The sequence below is a fragment of the Artemia franciscana genome, chromosome 21 (assembly GCF_032884065.1).
Source record: "Artemia franciscana chromosome 21, ASM3288406v1, whole genome shotgun sequence".
NCBI lineage: Eukaryota > Metazoa > Arthropoda > Branchiopoda > Anostraca > Artemiidae > Artemia > Artemia franciscana.
The window spans coordinates 23,077,912-23,093,182 of record NC_088883.1 but is presented as its reverse complement, the minus strand read 5'-3'; the positions used below and the strand labels follow the sequence as shown (position 1 = coordinate 23,093,182).

Here is a 15,271-nt window from a genome sequence, read left to right as displayed (position 1 = left end):
CCTCTTCACGTATATATTCCAACCTCTTCACACAAATATTCAACTCTTCACATATACATTCCAACCTCTTCAAGAAAAAATTTACCTCTTCATATATATATTCCGACCTCTTCACGCAAAGATTCACCTCTTCAATTATATATTTCAACCTCTTCACGCAAGTATTCACCTCTCCACGTTTATATGCCAACCTCTTCACGTAAATATTCACCTCTTCACGTATATATTCCATCCTCAGAACGCATAAAGGGTGAGGGCTTTTTGGCCCATGTCCTTCCCCTAAAATGCTAAGACTTCCTTAATCCTCTATAATTGTTATATAACTTGCCAGCTTATTATGTGTGTATGTTTTTATAATTCCCTCTCCGAAGTAGAACACCCTACTCGAAATAAATTTCTGTATATATGCTTGTTCTACATAATGTTAAAATCTCAAGAAATTATCAGTAAGGACGTTTTTAGAGCCCTTACCAAATCCATTTAACCTATAACCTAGATTCATTTTATTCTTTTTTGTCCCTAGTTTTACAGAAACCCACCTCTACTCATATCAACACTTATTAATTTTAAAAAGATATCTGATCTGCGTTGCCAAAGCTTTGAAATAAACTGTACCGGTTTTATAACTAAATATGCATCGCTAAAATTGTACGTTAAAAGTTCACCATAACAAGAAGAAAATTTACGACAAACTCAAAGACGGACAGACATCTAAGTCAGAAAGGACTTAGTAAAAAGAAAGAAAAAATTGTATTGTACCAAATAATTTATATATATATAAATACAGAATCCGCTGTCAAATAAGTCATTGCCCGAATTGGTCAGACTAACAGCACCTTCAATAGGCTTAATAAAGCATAGATATCGAGTACTTTCTCTCTCTGGCTCAAACTCCGCCTGTTGAACAGTAACCTCCTGTCTGTCATTCTCTAGGCATTGGAAGCTTGGCATCTCCACCAAGACCAAGAGAGTAGAATCCAGTCCTATGAGAGCGCTTATCTCCAGAGAATGCTTGGTATTCACTGTGCCCAGAAAGTCACAAATGCACATATAAGTAACATCACGGGCCAGCCATCCCTCATACGAAGACACAGATAGAGCTACCTAGGCCACATGTTACGCATGGACGACACCAGCCAAGCAAGCAATTTTTTGGCTACCCGAAGACACCTGCCGCAGGAAACAACCCAAAACACACTCCCTGATACCTTCAATAGTGACCTGCGTCAATTCCATGCCTCTCTACAACCAGAGTGGGTAGACATTATCGCTGCCGCCAGTTACAGAGACGATTGGAGACTCTTCTTAGACGCCTTGGGTGCCTCATGGAGGCATAGGAAGATCTAGGGTAAGATAATCACTGCTAACAACTCACCGCTGTACCAAGCCACCTGTGGCCAACACAGCTCCTCATCCATCCCAATCTAATTAAAGCCCTCCAAGGAAGTTCCATTTCTCTTTATACCCTCCAAGGAAGTTTCAATTTCCTTTAAATCTTTCTTTATGACATCCTCCAATCCCAGACGAGGACATACTACTTACTGTTTAGCCCTAGACGGTAGGACGAAAAGGACAATATTCGGCAATCTGTCATCCATCATCCACAGAACGTGCCCTAGCCATCTCTACCATTCTTTCATTATAGCCCTGGAAAGCGGGATTGAAGCACATTCTTCGTACAGCCTACTGTTTGAAATACGGTCAGTCAGCCAGGTACCCAGAACAATGACCATGTTATTAACTTTTTAATGTCAGGAAACATCTGAAACATTGTATCGAGAATAGCTGCCAAAGCTATTGCACTGTTTGTTTACGTTTTCTAAATCTTTTCTTCTAAAAGGTACAGGCGAATAAGCAGATACTTCAAAAAGTCCTCTGTTAAAAGTGCATATCGGATACGTCAGCTACGTTTCCGATAGAATGAAATTGTGCAAGTTATGTCAAAACGGTTTTGACTCGTAGCATTGTATGGGAGTAACATATACTAAAACGTAGTCCAAATTCAGAAAGAGCACAAGTTAGTACTGATAACTAAATTTCGCTTAGAAGTGCCTAGTATGCCAATTCCGCTTGCAGTTGACGATTGATTAATAACACCATTTAATATAAATGTTCACATTTAGAAAACTTATTTAAGTGAATTTACTGTCCAAATAAATTTTTATTGCATTTAGTAAATCTAAAAGTGTATTCAAAAATGTATCTAAGGTTTAAAGTGTATTTAAAAGTGTGTCTGAAAGGTAAAATGTAAAGTGTAAAACTGTATTTTAATATACAAAACTTTAGCTTTAGCCAATATAAATCTTTTACAAAGTTTCTAGAATGTAAATCCGAATTTCTGAGAAAATAATGAATCTTGGATTGATTCGTCTCCACGCAACAATCTGATTCTAAATAAAAGCCCTTGGGGGTTCTTCCTTAATGAAAATGCAAGATAAAGAAGAAAAAAAAACACCCAAAACCCAGTAAATCAGATTTTCAATTTCTACAAGATTTCATCAATAAAGGATTATTGGTACTATATTTTTAATAACATTTTCCTGTACATAGAAAATTGGAAGGGTTATTTGGAGTATGTTTATCAATATAGTGATCAAAAGATGTTGAAATGCGTGATTGCTATAAGATTGCTTTGATCAACAATTACAAAAGCTGTGAGTGTTTTTTTTCAGTAAATCAGACTTCCATTGTAGAATGACTTGAACTACAAAAACTTCCATTGCAAAATTACAGAAAATTTCTTTTATTACCTATAATTGAAACAGAGATAACATAGCCTACATTTTTCGGAACTTAAATAGGCCTACATCCAAGGATGCCTAACTGTAAGTTTTTGGTAAGAGGGGGAAAATCAGAAATAATTTAACCAATCAAAGTGAGAAATAATATTTCGTTTTTCAGGAAGGAGGGGATTCCATATAAATTTTCTTCCGAGCCCCAATGTGCACAATACAATATCTTTACACTATCCAAGATTATGTTGCCAAAAGATGTGTTTGTTGGGTAGATCATGAATATGTACTTTCCATCTCCCCAAATATACCTCGCCACCTGAAAATAATTGTTTTTCTAGCATTCTAGCTATTCTAACTATTGTCTAACTACAGCCATACCTAACTAATGTAAAATTTTCATTTAGAATAGCTTCTCTTGGGAGATTCAGGGGATTGCTGGGGGCTAATTTTGATAATTACATACAGCGTGTTTACTTAGTTGCCGGTATACAAGTTTCAGCTGCACGAAAGCCCTTTACCTAGAACTAGCTAGAACACATCATTCTAAGATCTCGAAAATGGTTCTATTCTAATTACAACTCTTCACACGCTTCTCTTATTCTCTTACTTTAGCACATTTTTCTCTTACTTTATTCTTATACTTTATTATAAAGTTATTTTATACTTTATTATTCTTATTTTATACTTTATTATTCTCTTACTTTAGCACAACTGTTCATGCTTCTTTTTCGCTTCACTTTTTCAGATCTTTATTCTTATACTTCATCTGGAACTCGTCCCTTTCCTCAAATACTTTCTTACAGCTTTTCCTATTTCACTTCAGTACGTTCGGCTTTTCCTTGAGCGACTTCAAAACATAAAAGGAACAGAAATTATTGAGTATATGAAAGGGGCTGTCCCCTCCCCAACATCCCGCTCTTTACGCTAAAGTTTGACTCTTTGTCACAGTTTTACTTTTTAAAAGAATAAAAACTTTAGCGTAAAGAGCGGGGCGTTGAGAAAGGGACAGCCCTTTTCATATACGGAATAATTTCTGTTCGTGTTAAGTTTTAATGTTGGTCCTTACTTTCAGTAGAAAAACTTTTTTTTATTTGATTATATAGTAAAAATAATAAAATCTATCAGTGATGTTAATTAATATAATTATATGATATGGCCTATCAAACAGTGTGTGGTAACAAACTATGGTAAGGATACCTAATTGTGATATCAATAGTACATCAAAAGAATTAGGTTATTATGCTGATTCCAAGCATGTAAGATTAAGATTCATTAAAAGTAGTATTATCCAACAGAAGCTAGGAGTTTGAGAAAAGTTGCTTACTTTTCGAAAAAGGGGAAAACAAGCCCAAAAGTAGTCTTTGAGATTTGTCCAATATTTACGTATAATATTTGTTATCGGAAAGTGTAAGTGATTTTTGTAGGGGGGAATTTTTCTACTGATTGGGTTTCTTAAGGGGAGAATTTCTAGAGAGTTACGGGTTGTCCGGGACAATTTTCCCAAGGAGGGAAGAATACTCTGCATTATTTGAAAAACAATAATGAAGGTGTGTTAAAAAGAGTTTTTTTTCGGGGAAAATTTTAAGGCGAATGAAATAGTATGGGAAAATTTTCCAGATAGTGGGGTACTTTAAAGGGAATTTCCATGGGAGGATTATTCGAAGTGGAAGGAAATTTTGATGAAAGGGGAGTTGAATTTCCCGGCATTATTTGAAAAAAAATCAGAAATTAAATAAAAAAGTTTTTTCCTACTAAAAGTAATGAGCAACGTTAAAATTAAAAACGAGCAGAAATTATTACGTGTTAAGGAGGGTTACCCCTCCTCAATACCTCACTCTTTACGCTGAAATTTGACTTTTTGCACCAGTTCCTTATGAACAACACCTGAAACACAAGGCTCATTTAAATAGAACAATAAGACGCCTTTTTAAAATTACTATAAATCTTTAGTTTGAAGAGTGAGATATGAATTTGAAGAGGAGAGGAAAATCCCCTTATAACCGCAAAAATTCGGTTTGATTTAAGTTTTAATTTGCTCTTTACTTTCTGTTAAAAAAAAACTTGTCTTTTTTATTTTATCCCCTGAATGAACAAAAAAAAAATTCCATGACCATGAGACACAGAATAGGTTTAACCTAACTTTGAAAACAGGGTAACTTCCAGGTAAAAAGATAGGGTAGCATAAAAGATTCCACAACATAAAATAAGTTTAGGGAGACACCAGGTCAGTGTTGGTTCGTTCGGTTATGTAATACTTTTTGCGAAGTGACTTTGTTATGGATAGTCTAGACACAATAATAAAAATACGTTTATTTAGCCAAATTGCTTGGCAATAGATGGCCTTGAAACGAATTTGTCAATTGTAATTGTACAAACTAGATCTTAATTACTAAGAGTCCCATGTTTCTGATATTTTCAGATAATTGGTTACTGGATATCTTTCACATTTCGGGATTCCCTTTTTTGAGTCAGATTCATTTCAACCACCAAGAGAGAAAGAAGTAGTAAATTAGAAAGCTACATTTTTCTATCATCATATGGCTTGAAGACCATCTATCTCTTAGACAAAGTATTAATGAGAAACCGCGTCAGAACTATTTTGGTTGATAAATGACTCGATGAAAACTGGAAGCTGGAAAATCAATAGTTTGAAATTGGAACATTTCGTTAGTAGACAAGGTCACTGGTAGCCATTTTTCAGGGGCTGGGGATTGAGCCATAGAAATTTTTCCATTAAAAGTAAATATTTAAATTTTTAGACTAGTTAAATTTTTCTATTTGTTACAAATATTTCACTCAATCTGTATATTTTTGGTCTCCCAAGGGAGTGAAGGCAAAGGATAGATCGGGTCTTTTCCGTTACATCTATGGTTCTCTACAAATTTTTGGCCACAACCCACCTAGGCATTTCGAAAATCCTGATGCACTCTCGTTATATTTAATTTTATTACTCTAAATTTTGAGTGTATTCTCCCAAAGGAAGCTTTTAAGGCCATTAACTTGATATATTTCTTTCGGTCGTCCTCAAGACATATTTTATACTAATGAAAAATGTTGTTTTAATGCAACACCTTTTATGCAACGTATAACGTCATTGCAATACTATCGTGTATCTTTTTCACTCTTTAAAAGCATTTCAATGTGTCGTCATTCACGTGATTTTTTTTTTCCTTTTTTCCAAATCAGCCAAAGAATGCCCATGACCCACCAAAATATAACCATGCCCCACCAGTGGGTCCTTTTGGCATATTTTTTATTAATGAAAAATATTGTCTAAATGCAATACCTTTTATACGACGTATAACGTCATTGCAATACTATTATGTATATTTTTCACTCTTTAAATGCATTTAAACGTGTCGTCCTTCAAATGAAGGATGTTTTCTTTTTCAAACGGATGCTCGTTTTTCCGACCCAACAAAATATTGCCAAGCTCCATCATGGAGCCTGTGCCCCATGTTGGGAGTTACGGCATTATGTACATATATAGCACTTCATCCGGGGTCTACACAGGGTAACTGATTTTACAACGAATCAAACAATGGGAAGAACAAACGAATATATATCATTAGGGCTATATTGTGTCCATCAGGAGGGGGGTGCATTGTCAGGGTAATGACTATTATTTCGAAAAGGACCATAAAATAAGGAATATAATAATTTCATTTTCATTTTATTTTAGTTAGTATTCAGCCTAGGAGTATGTATGAGACCATCAAGGGGACGGGGGTGAACTTTTACAAACTCAACTTTAAACAAAAAAAAACATAAAATTAGCATCTATGAACACCTCTCTTTAACGACGAGTATACAGCTAAAAAAAACATTTTGATTAATGTCAACCGTATAACTGAAAATATATGACATGTCTCTCCTTGAGAGCACCCATGCTAAATAAAAATATTTTAGTGGAAATATTGTAGCATTCTGAAAACCTTATTTCTGAAAAGGTTAGCTCGATCAATTTAACTGCATTTTTCTTTCTATTCTTCAAATATAAGATTAGGAAAAATAATCGTGATGCTTAGAAAGGGTAGACAATTTTTTCCCAGTTTTCTCAATTTTCGACGTGCAATGAATTAATCAACCATATTCCTTAATAATAATAAAAAAACTCACGCATCATTTATAATTACCCAAAGTTACTGACAAAACAATGCTAAAAGTAGATGAATATGTAAATGAAAACAGTTGATGCAATGAACGGCTTTGGACTAAAAGTTAAAATACCAATGACATTAAAATATACATTTTTTTACCTCCACCCTGGATCCGTCTTAGGTCTGTTTATGCCTGAAAACCATAATACCAGGGAATTTTTTCTCGAGTTTTTCAAAATTCTGATTTTTCTTTAGAACAGTACCTCATTTCAATAATTGTTGTCACATTGAGCCATGGAAAATTAATAAACAGATATTTTTCCATAATAATTCAAATTCAAATTTAATAATTCAAAATAAAGTAAATGAAGTTAAAAAAATAAATTAGAAATTCAAAGTCCTTATGTCCGTAAACAATCTCGTATTCTCAGAGACAATTACAGAATCAAAGGAAACCTATACTTTTCAGTTCCGTCTATAATTATCAGCCTTCTAAAATGAAAGGACATCCCTAAAAAACAAAAAACAAAAAGTCAGGTGCAAGTTAGACAACCCTAAGGCTATATTCCTATTGTGTTATAGGGGATACAGTTTAAAAGGCAAATCGAGCTATTTACATTTTACATAAAATTTTGTGCTAAAGTAGTTTAATTGATTTAGCTCCCTTGCTTAGTTGTTTTGACAGTAAGGGAATAAACTCAGCGTTCCTCGTATAGTATACAAATTTTAATCTCCTATTTATTGCTGTTTTCAAATACAATATTCGCATACGTCGCATTTGCGCCCCCCCGTCTAATGCTTGGATATAACCCTTGGTTCTATAAATAATTTCGAGGATTATGTTCGTGTTTTTTTTATTATTATTATTATTATTATTGTTTCCCATTCAAAAAGGGTTCATTCTACTTATAGAAAAACAAGCAAAATCAAAGCATAAAACTACTGTATTTAGCATAGACGAAAATCCTAGAAAACAGGGGCTTGGAGAGAGGGGGTCGGATGCTAAAATATAGGTATGAAGTTAGTACTTAGTATAATTAGAAACAGCACCGAATGGGGAATAAAATGGTGTAATTTCCCTTTATTGCTATCAGATTTCTTCGTTTGAAGAGGATACTACCGTTTTTTCAACTTCTTTTTTTCAGTTCATTGGACCTTTATTTCTTAAGGCTCATTCACAATAATACTTTACTAATACCAAGGTATGGCAGGCACTAATTTAAACCAATCAGCTTTTTCATAAGATTTTCTGATTGGCTACAAAATTCTGTAAAAAATTCCGGTTAGCTCAAACAAGCGTTAAATAAATCTCGGTATTCGTAAAACCTCATTGTGAATGGACCTTTTGTGTCCTTGAACTAAAGGAATATCAAACGATCTTTTTACCCTATTGGAGGAGTTTGAAATTTGTATTTACTACCTTATGGGCAGTGATGACATCACCTGACGCACTAGTTAATGTCCTAAAAATGACCCTACTTCTTCTTTTGATTATTTTCCAAAAGTGGCGATTTTTTTTAGTAGCTTTATAAGAAAATCTTATTATTTGTACAAACTAGTATCTTTCTGAAAAAGAGAATTTAGTTCAATTCTGAATGACATTGTTCTACGCAGGTATAACTTTTGCAGCTTCTTTAAACAAAAACTGTAGTTCATTTTGATTGAAAATTGCGAAACAACGAAGAAATTCTATTGAATATGATAAATATATAATCAATATATAATATAATATACAATATAATATAATATATAATGTAAATTGTATGATATATTATTCAATATAACATATAATCTATATATATAAAAATAAGTTGTCTGTCTGTGTGTCCGTCTGTCAGGTGACGTCATGTTTCTGTGTCAACTGACGTCATGAAGTTAGTTGTCGTCATTTTTGCTATGACGGTGACGTCATTAATGGTATTTAAGACATGCGTTCACGGAAAAATGTTTAATTGTAAAATGACTGAAGAACCTACAATGGCAACAGCCGAGGAAGCTGCTCAAAGAGTCTATGCCAAAAAACTTCCTGCTGATAGAGAAAGTAAGAAAAGAAAGCGTGCCGAGGAATCACAAGAACAGCAAGAAAACAGGCTTGCAGCTGATAGAGAAAGTAAGAAAAGAAAGCGTGCCGAGGAATCACAAGAACAGCAAGAAAACAGGCTTGCGGCTAAAGAACGCAAAACCGCGCAGTTAGATGAAAATCCACCTGGAAAGCGAGAGTCAAAACATATCAAAACTGAAAATGATAGCGATAATGATTGGGTTTGGGATTTTGACTTGGATAAGGTCATCAATGCCTACCAGATTTAAGTTAAAAAACAAAGGTTCGGCGATATGTACTTCATAGTGACGCTGAAAAATAAAGAAGAAGAAAAACTGAAAAAATGTAAAAAACTAAAAAAAAATAAAAAGAAAAAACACTCAAAGATAAATTACAGACCGGGACACAAATGACGACCGACACAGAGGGAATATAAATGACGACCGGGAACCTCAAAGAAAAATTACAGACTGGGACACCCGGACACAAATCACGACCGGGAATATAAATGACGGCCGGGACGCAGGGACACAAATACAACGGGGACGCCGGGGGCACAGGCGGGATATATAATTGACGACTGAGACACAGGGATTGTTTGAATAGAAATTACAGACTGGGACACCGGGACACAAATGACGACCGGGACACTGGGACACAGGGAATATAAATGACGACCGGGACCCTCAAAGAGAAAATACAAACTGGGACACCAGGACACAAATGACGACCGGGACACAGGGAATATAAATGCTATTTATATGTACAGACAATGGGACAGCGAAGAATGTTGTATATTCGCATGTTTTACGTAGTTAAAAATATATATTTATATCTATCTCTATTCACAGGTGGGACACAGGGACACAGCTACAATGGCGCGTAACTAATATGGCGCGTAACGACTTACGCGCGCGGGGGGGCTTGGGGGGGCGCGTAGCGCCCCACCAACTAAGTGTTGGGGTGGCGCGAAGCGCCACTCCAACAGCTAGTATAATATATTATCTACTAGCTGTTGGGGGGGCGCTTCGCCCCCCAAGCCCCCCGCCGTTGACTGACGTCATGTTTGTGTGTCGACTGACGTCATTATAAGGATTGAGCTGCATGTTGTCATGAAGTTGTTTGTCGACTGACGTCATGTTTGTCGACTGAAGAAATTACAGACCGGGACACCGGGACACAAATGACGACCGGGACACTCAAAGAGAAATTACAGACTGGGACACCGGGACACAAATAACGACCAGGACACAGGGAATATAAATGACGACCGGGACACAGGGACACAACTACAACGGGGACGCCGGGGGGCAGAGGGGGGATATATAAATGACGCCCGGGACACAGGGAATGTTCGATTAGCAATCACCATCAACAAAGCTCAAGGGCAATCATTGTAATAATGAGGTATAGATCTGAATACGGATTGTTCTTCCCATAGACAATTATATATTGCATGTTCAAGAGTCGGTAAACCTGACAATCTATTTATATGCACAGACAATGGGACAGCGAAGAATGTTGTATTTTCGCAAGTTTTACAAACATATATATATCTCTCTATATTCACAAGTGGGACACAGGGACAGAACTACAATGGCGCGTAACCAATACGGCTCGAAAAAAGTTAATAAAAAATAAAAAACCTAAAAAGAAAAACTTAAAAAATGATAAAAAAGGTAAAGAACTAAAAAGAAAAATACACCGGGACACAAATGACAACCGGGACATAGGGAATATAAATGACGACCGGGATACAGGGACACAACTACAACGGGGACGCCAGGGGGCACATGGGGATATATAAATGACGACCGGGACACAGGGAATGTTCGATTAGCATTCACCATCAGCAAAGATCAAGGGCAATCATTAGAATAATGAGGTATAGATCTGGATACGGATTGTTTTTCCCATGGACAAGTATATATTTCATGTTCAAGAGTCGGTAAACCCGACAATCTATTTATATGCACAGACAATGGGACAGCGAAGAATGTTGTATATTCGCAAGTTTTACGTAGTTGAAAACATATATATATCTATCTATATTCACAGGTGGGACACAGGGACACAACTACAATGGCGCGTAACTAATATGGCTTGTAACGACTTACGCGTGGGGGGGGGGCGAAGCGCCCCCACCATCTAGGTGTTAGGGTGGCGCGAAGCGTCACCCCAACAGCTAGTATAATATAAATATATGATATATTATATGATTTTGACCTATGTAATTGGATGGATGAGTAGGGTGAAGGCCTCGTTCAAGTACTTATCTATATTCATTGCTAAAGTAAACAGTCTTCCTTTCTTCTCTGTCTTTATTAATATTATTATTATTTAAAATTTTTTATTATTCATTGTTTATTATATTTCATAGATTATTTATTAAATATTATTTATTATTTATTATTTAATATTTATTATTTATTATTATTTTTTATAGTTTATATTGTTTATGTTTGGTTTTATGGTGTGCGTTTGTTTCTGTGTTTGTGCTGTTGCACTGGTGATTTCTTTTTTCACTATAACATAACTTTATACATATTAATATAAACATGTTAATATTAATATAAAACATATAATATAATATAATTCTCTTGGATACAATAATATTAGGTAGAAGATTCATTTGAGAACAAACACACTAGTACATCAGTCGCCACAAGTCACACTTTTAGGGCTCCACACACTTCAAAAATTTCAGATACAGGGATATTTCTATTTTTTTCATATTTGGATATAAAATATATAAAAATAGGTAAGACATTGGCACAAGCCTAGAATTGCTGCTAAGAAAACAATTCTTATTTCATAATATTCGGAAAAGTTGTATCTAGCATATTTGAAAGCACTTCCATTATACTTTACCCCAATCCCCCTTGATGGGCAAATCTATAGCCTGAATTATATGTTCCCATATATTTTTCCGTGGGTCACTTTTCTTTTAACCCGTATACTTGTAAATTAAATCAGGGTTAAAAATCAAGAAGCGGTAAAACACACGGGAAATATACAATTTGGACTGTATTTTTGCAGATTGGTGTTGGTGATGGTGATGGTGTATGGTGATGGTGATGGTTTGCAGATTGATGGTGATTGGTGTTGGTGATGGGAAAATATAGTGGAAGCGCCCTCAAATTTCGTTAACTACAATCTCCGCATATTCAAGAAAGAATTGCTTTCTAAACATGTTTCTTTCTCACTGCCCTCAATTCTGTGCTTATACCATTTGTTATTATAATGATTTCTTATGAAGTCTCCATAAAACCCAGATTTCCCCATGTTGAACAATAAAAATAAATAAGCAATATTAATTAGTTAGATTTGTCAACGCTGGAAATTAGCAGTACGATTTTTGAAACCCCAGGAATAAATGGAATATCTCAATATTTCTAGTGGTGTAGATAAATACCACCCCAATACAAGACCAAATAAAAAGAAAAGAGCTGCCTCTCTTATATGGTGGGGGGATCATCATTTTAAGGCACGTTATATTTGGAAATAGTTTTGAACAGGGAATGGAATAGTAGAATTCTTTTAGTATTATAGTGTTTTTTCTTATCAGGGGAATCTTCATGCTGGTTCACGCAAAAAATTTAAAAAAATGAAAATAATATCAAAGAAAAAACATGGCTTAACCTTTGCTCAACCTGCCACAAATCGACATAATATATTGGATTTTGGTAATTTTGACAAGTAAGTGTTACTTAAATATAAATAATATTGGAAATTTCGTCCGGGTACTTATGAGGCATCGTGATAATTTTCTAAAATAATTAGTTTTAATATCTTTTCAGTCTATGTTTTGTTGCTGTATTTTTTCGCTTGTTTTGTGTATGCCACCATCGCCCAGTCGGGAGTCCGTGTGAATAAATCTATCTATCAAAATATCTATCTATCTATCGATAGAAAGACATAGAAAAAGGCTAAGATCATCCAGGGCTGTTGACGGTGCATATGGCGGCGGATCGACATTCCAGGTTTTTTTTTATGGCAGGTAGTAAGCTTGTCACCCACTCTTGCGGGCATAAGAACATAGACATTTAAGTTTATGGACAAACTCACCAAATTAAAGTAAGGCTCACCCCACAAAGACTCATTGTCTCCAAAAATAAAAGTGATATACTTACAATTAAGCTAATAATCCTTTGCTGATAACAATGTTATTTAGTATCCGAAATTTGATAAGTGAATCACCGCTAAGGTATCTTAGCTATAAGAGACACTTGAGGCACTTTCAAATTTTCATCCTCAGCTTATTATTAGCTACACAGATAATTAAGAACTTAGCAATTACAGAGCTCAGAGAGACTGATCTTTTGTTCAGGTTTCTTATCTTTGAAATATCGCGAGGCTTATCTCAAGAATTTTAGATATCTTTACTCCCAAGACATTGGGAAGTAAATGCTGGAAATAGTCCGAAAGTCGTCGAGGTGTGAAGAGAGAAAATTGTTCTAGGCCAGCGTCATCGGTTACTTTAAAGAAGAAAAATCGAATTGTGGAATCTAGCTTGGAATATTTCCAAAATTTATATCAAAGCTCCCTTTGGGGTAAACAAACAAAGTTCTAAGGCCAATATAATAAGTAATAATTTCGTCTCATATTGTCTATTAGAATTGAGCTTTTCGTCACGTAAAAACATCTTGATATGGACACAATTTGGGGGATACCAAGGGACCTCTGTCCCTCTAACACCAAAAATTCTTAAATATCCCCTCCCACACCCCAAAAATTCAATTGTATAATGTCCCATTCCCGTTAAAACAAAAAAATATCGGCACTTACCTCCGCTAAACTTTAATCTGAAATACCATTAGTAGGATTTAATATTGACAATTCAAGGCCAATTTGGCTTATTCAGATCTTTCGATTAATATTAAGTGTATGCGTATTAAAAAGATGACTTCTCGTTCTACGACAGCCTAGAGAGTGACAAAGATACACTTTAAACCTTAAAGCATATTTTGAGCATAAAAAAAAACAACAAAAACAAAAAGAAAAAAAAACTCCAACATAACCATAAGAATCCGTGGCCTGGAAACTAGAACGGAGGTTTTCCTCGTAACCCTCGACATTCCTTAAAATGGAGAATGGGACCATGCCCTCTTAACGCTGACACTCCAATTTTTTAATACAGACAAGTTTACATTAAAGTTTACATAAAAGTTTAAAAAAAGAGTTAAGCGTTAGAGCCTTAAATATCTAACTAACATGTGGGATTTTAAGCATAATTAGTCCTTTGGTCAATTTTTGGTTAAACAGAAATATAATCTTTAAAGGAGGATTAATTGATATTCAGTCAATTCATGCTCACTTTGTTAAACATAGCAAAACAAATGTACATATTCCTTTGGTCTGCGTTCTTTAATGCGATTGATTTTTGAGAAATGTATTGGATGAATGATTAAAACACTTGACCCGAATTACAAGGCCATGTCCGAGGGAGGTTACCACGTATAGCCCCCTTCCCCTGAAATCTTTGTCCGACTTGTAAAAATGTAACAAAAATGCATACAAACAAATTTTGACTGTGTTTTTTAAAGCTTTTTTTTGTAAAGCCAACCCCTGAACATAGCACCCCCCACCAAACAAAATCTTTGATATATCCTTGCTAATTTAAGTTGTTATTTCTTTATTTTTAGTTTCGTTTCCTGTACTCTTTCCCTGAGTTTGAATAAAGGTTCACAAATAAATTGTTACCATTATTATTACTCATACGCAGCATTTGCTTTGTGATCTATGGACATGGATGTTGGATTCTTGGTCCTTATGGTATTTTAAAGAAATTTTCATGAAAACTTCTTTTTAAGTTCCATAAAATCCAGTTCTTATGATAGTTGCTAGATGGTTGTGATAGTCACAATTATGGTTCTGATGGTTGTGATAGTCACAATTATGGTTCTGATGGTTGTGATAGTCACAATTATGGTTCTGATGGTTGTGATAGTCACAATTATGGTTCTGATGGTTGTAATAGTCACAATTATGGTTCTGATGGTTGTGATAGTCACAATTATGGTTCTGATGGTTGTGATAGTCACAATTATGGTTCTGATGGTTGTGATAGTCACAATTATGGTTCTGATGGTTGTGATAGTCACAATTATGGTTCTGATGGTTGTGATCGTGTTTGATTCAAAAAACTTCCCCATTTTTATTTTCTATTCCAAAAGCAATGCTACTTTTCAAAATATTTTGGAAAACTATTTAGTACTTTCCATCTCCAACTCCTCTCTCTCTTTCTGCTATCCTGTTTCTCTCACCCTACTTTGTGGTCATGAGAAATTTGGGCAGTCCTTGAGATTCGACAAGGGTTTTATTTTTTCAACTTTTGTAAAGGGAATATAAAATGTAATTTTGTAGTACCTTGCGCAACAGTATTAACTCAAAAG

General features: G+C 35.0%; 1 protein-coding gene across 4 annotated transcripts in view; it reads right to left on the bottom strand.

Annotated features, from left to right (window-relative positions):
* The window catches only part of LOC136040857 (cAMP-dependent protein kinase catalytic subunit 1), a 324,235-nt gene extending 310,924 nt beyond the window's left edge, over positions 1-13,311 (bottom strand). The window contains exon 1 of one of the 4 annotated variants that reach the window (XM_065725234.1): positions 13,010-13,311. The gene's annotated coding sequence lies outside the window, so the exon portion shown is untranslated. The remainder of the gene's footprint in view (positions 1-13,009) is intronic. The other 3 variants (XM_065725236.1, XM_065725235.1, XM_065725237.1) reach the window with 3 other exon arrangements.
* Positions 13,312-15,271: the final 1,960 nt, after the last annotated feature.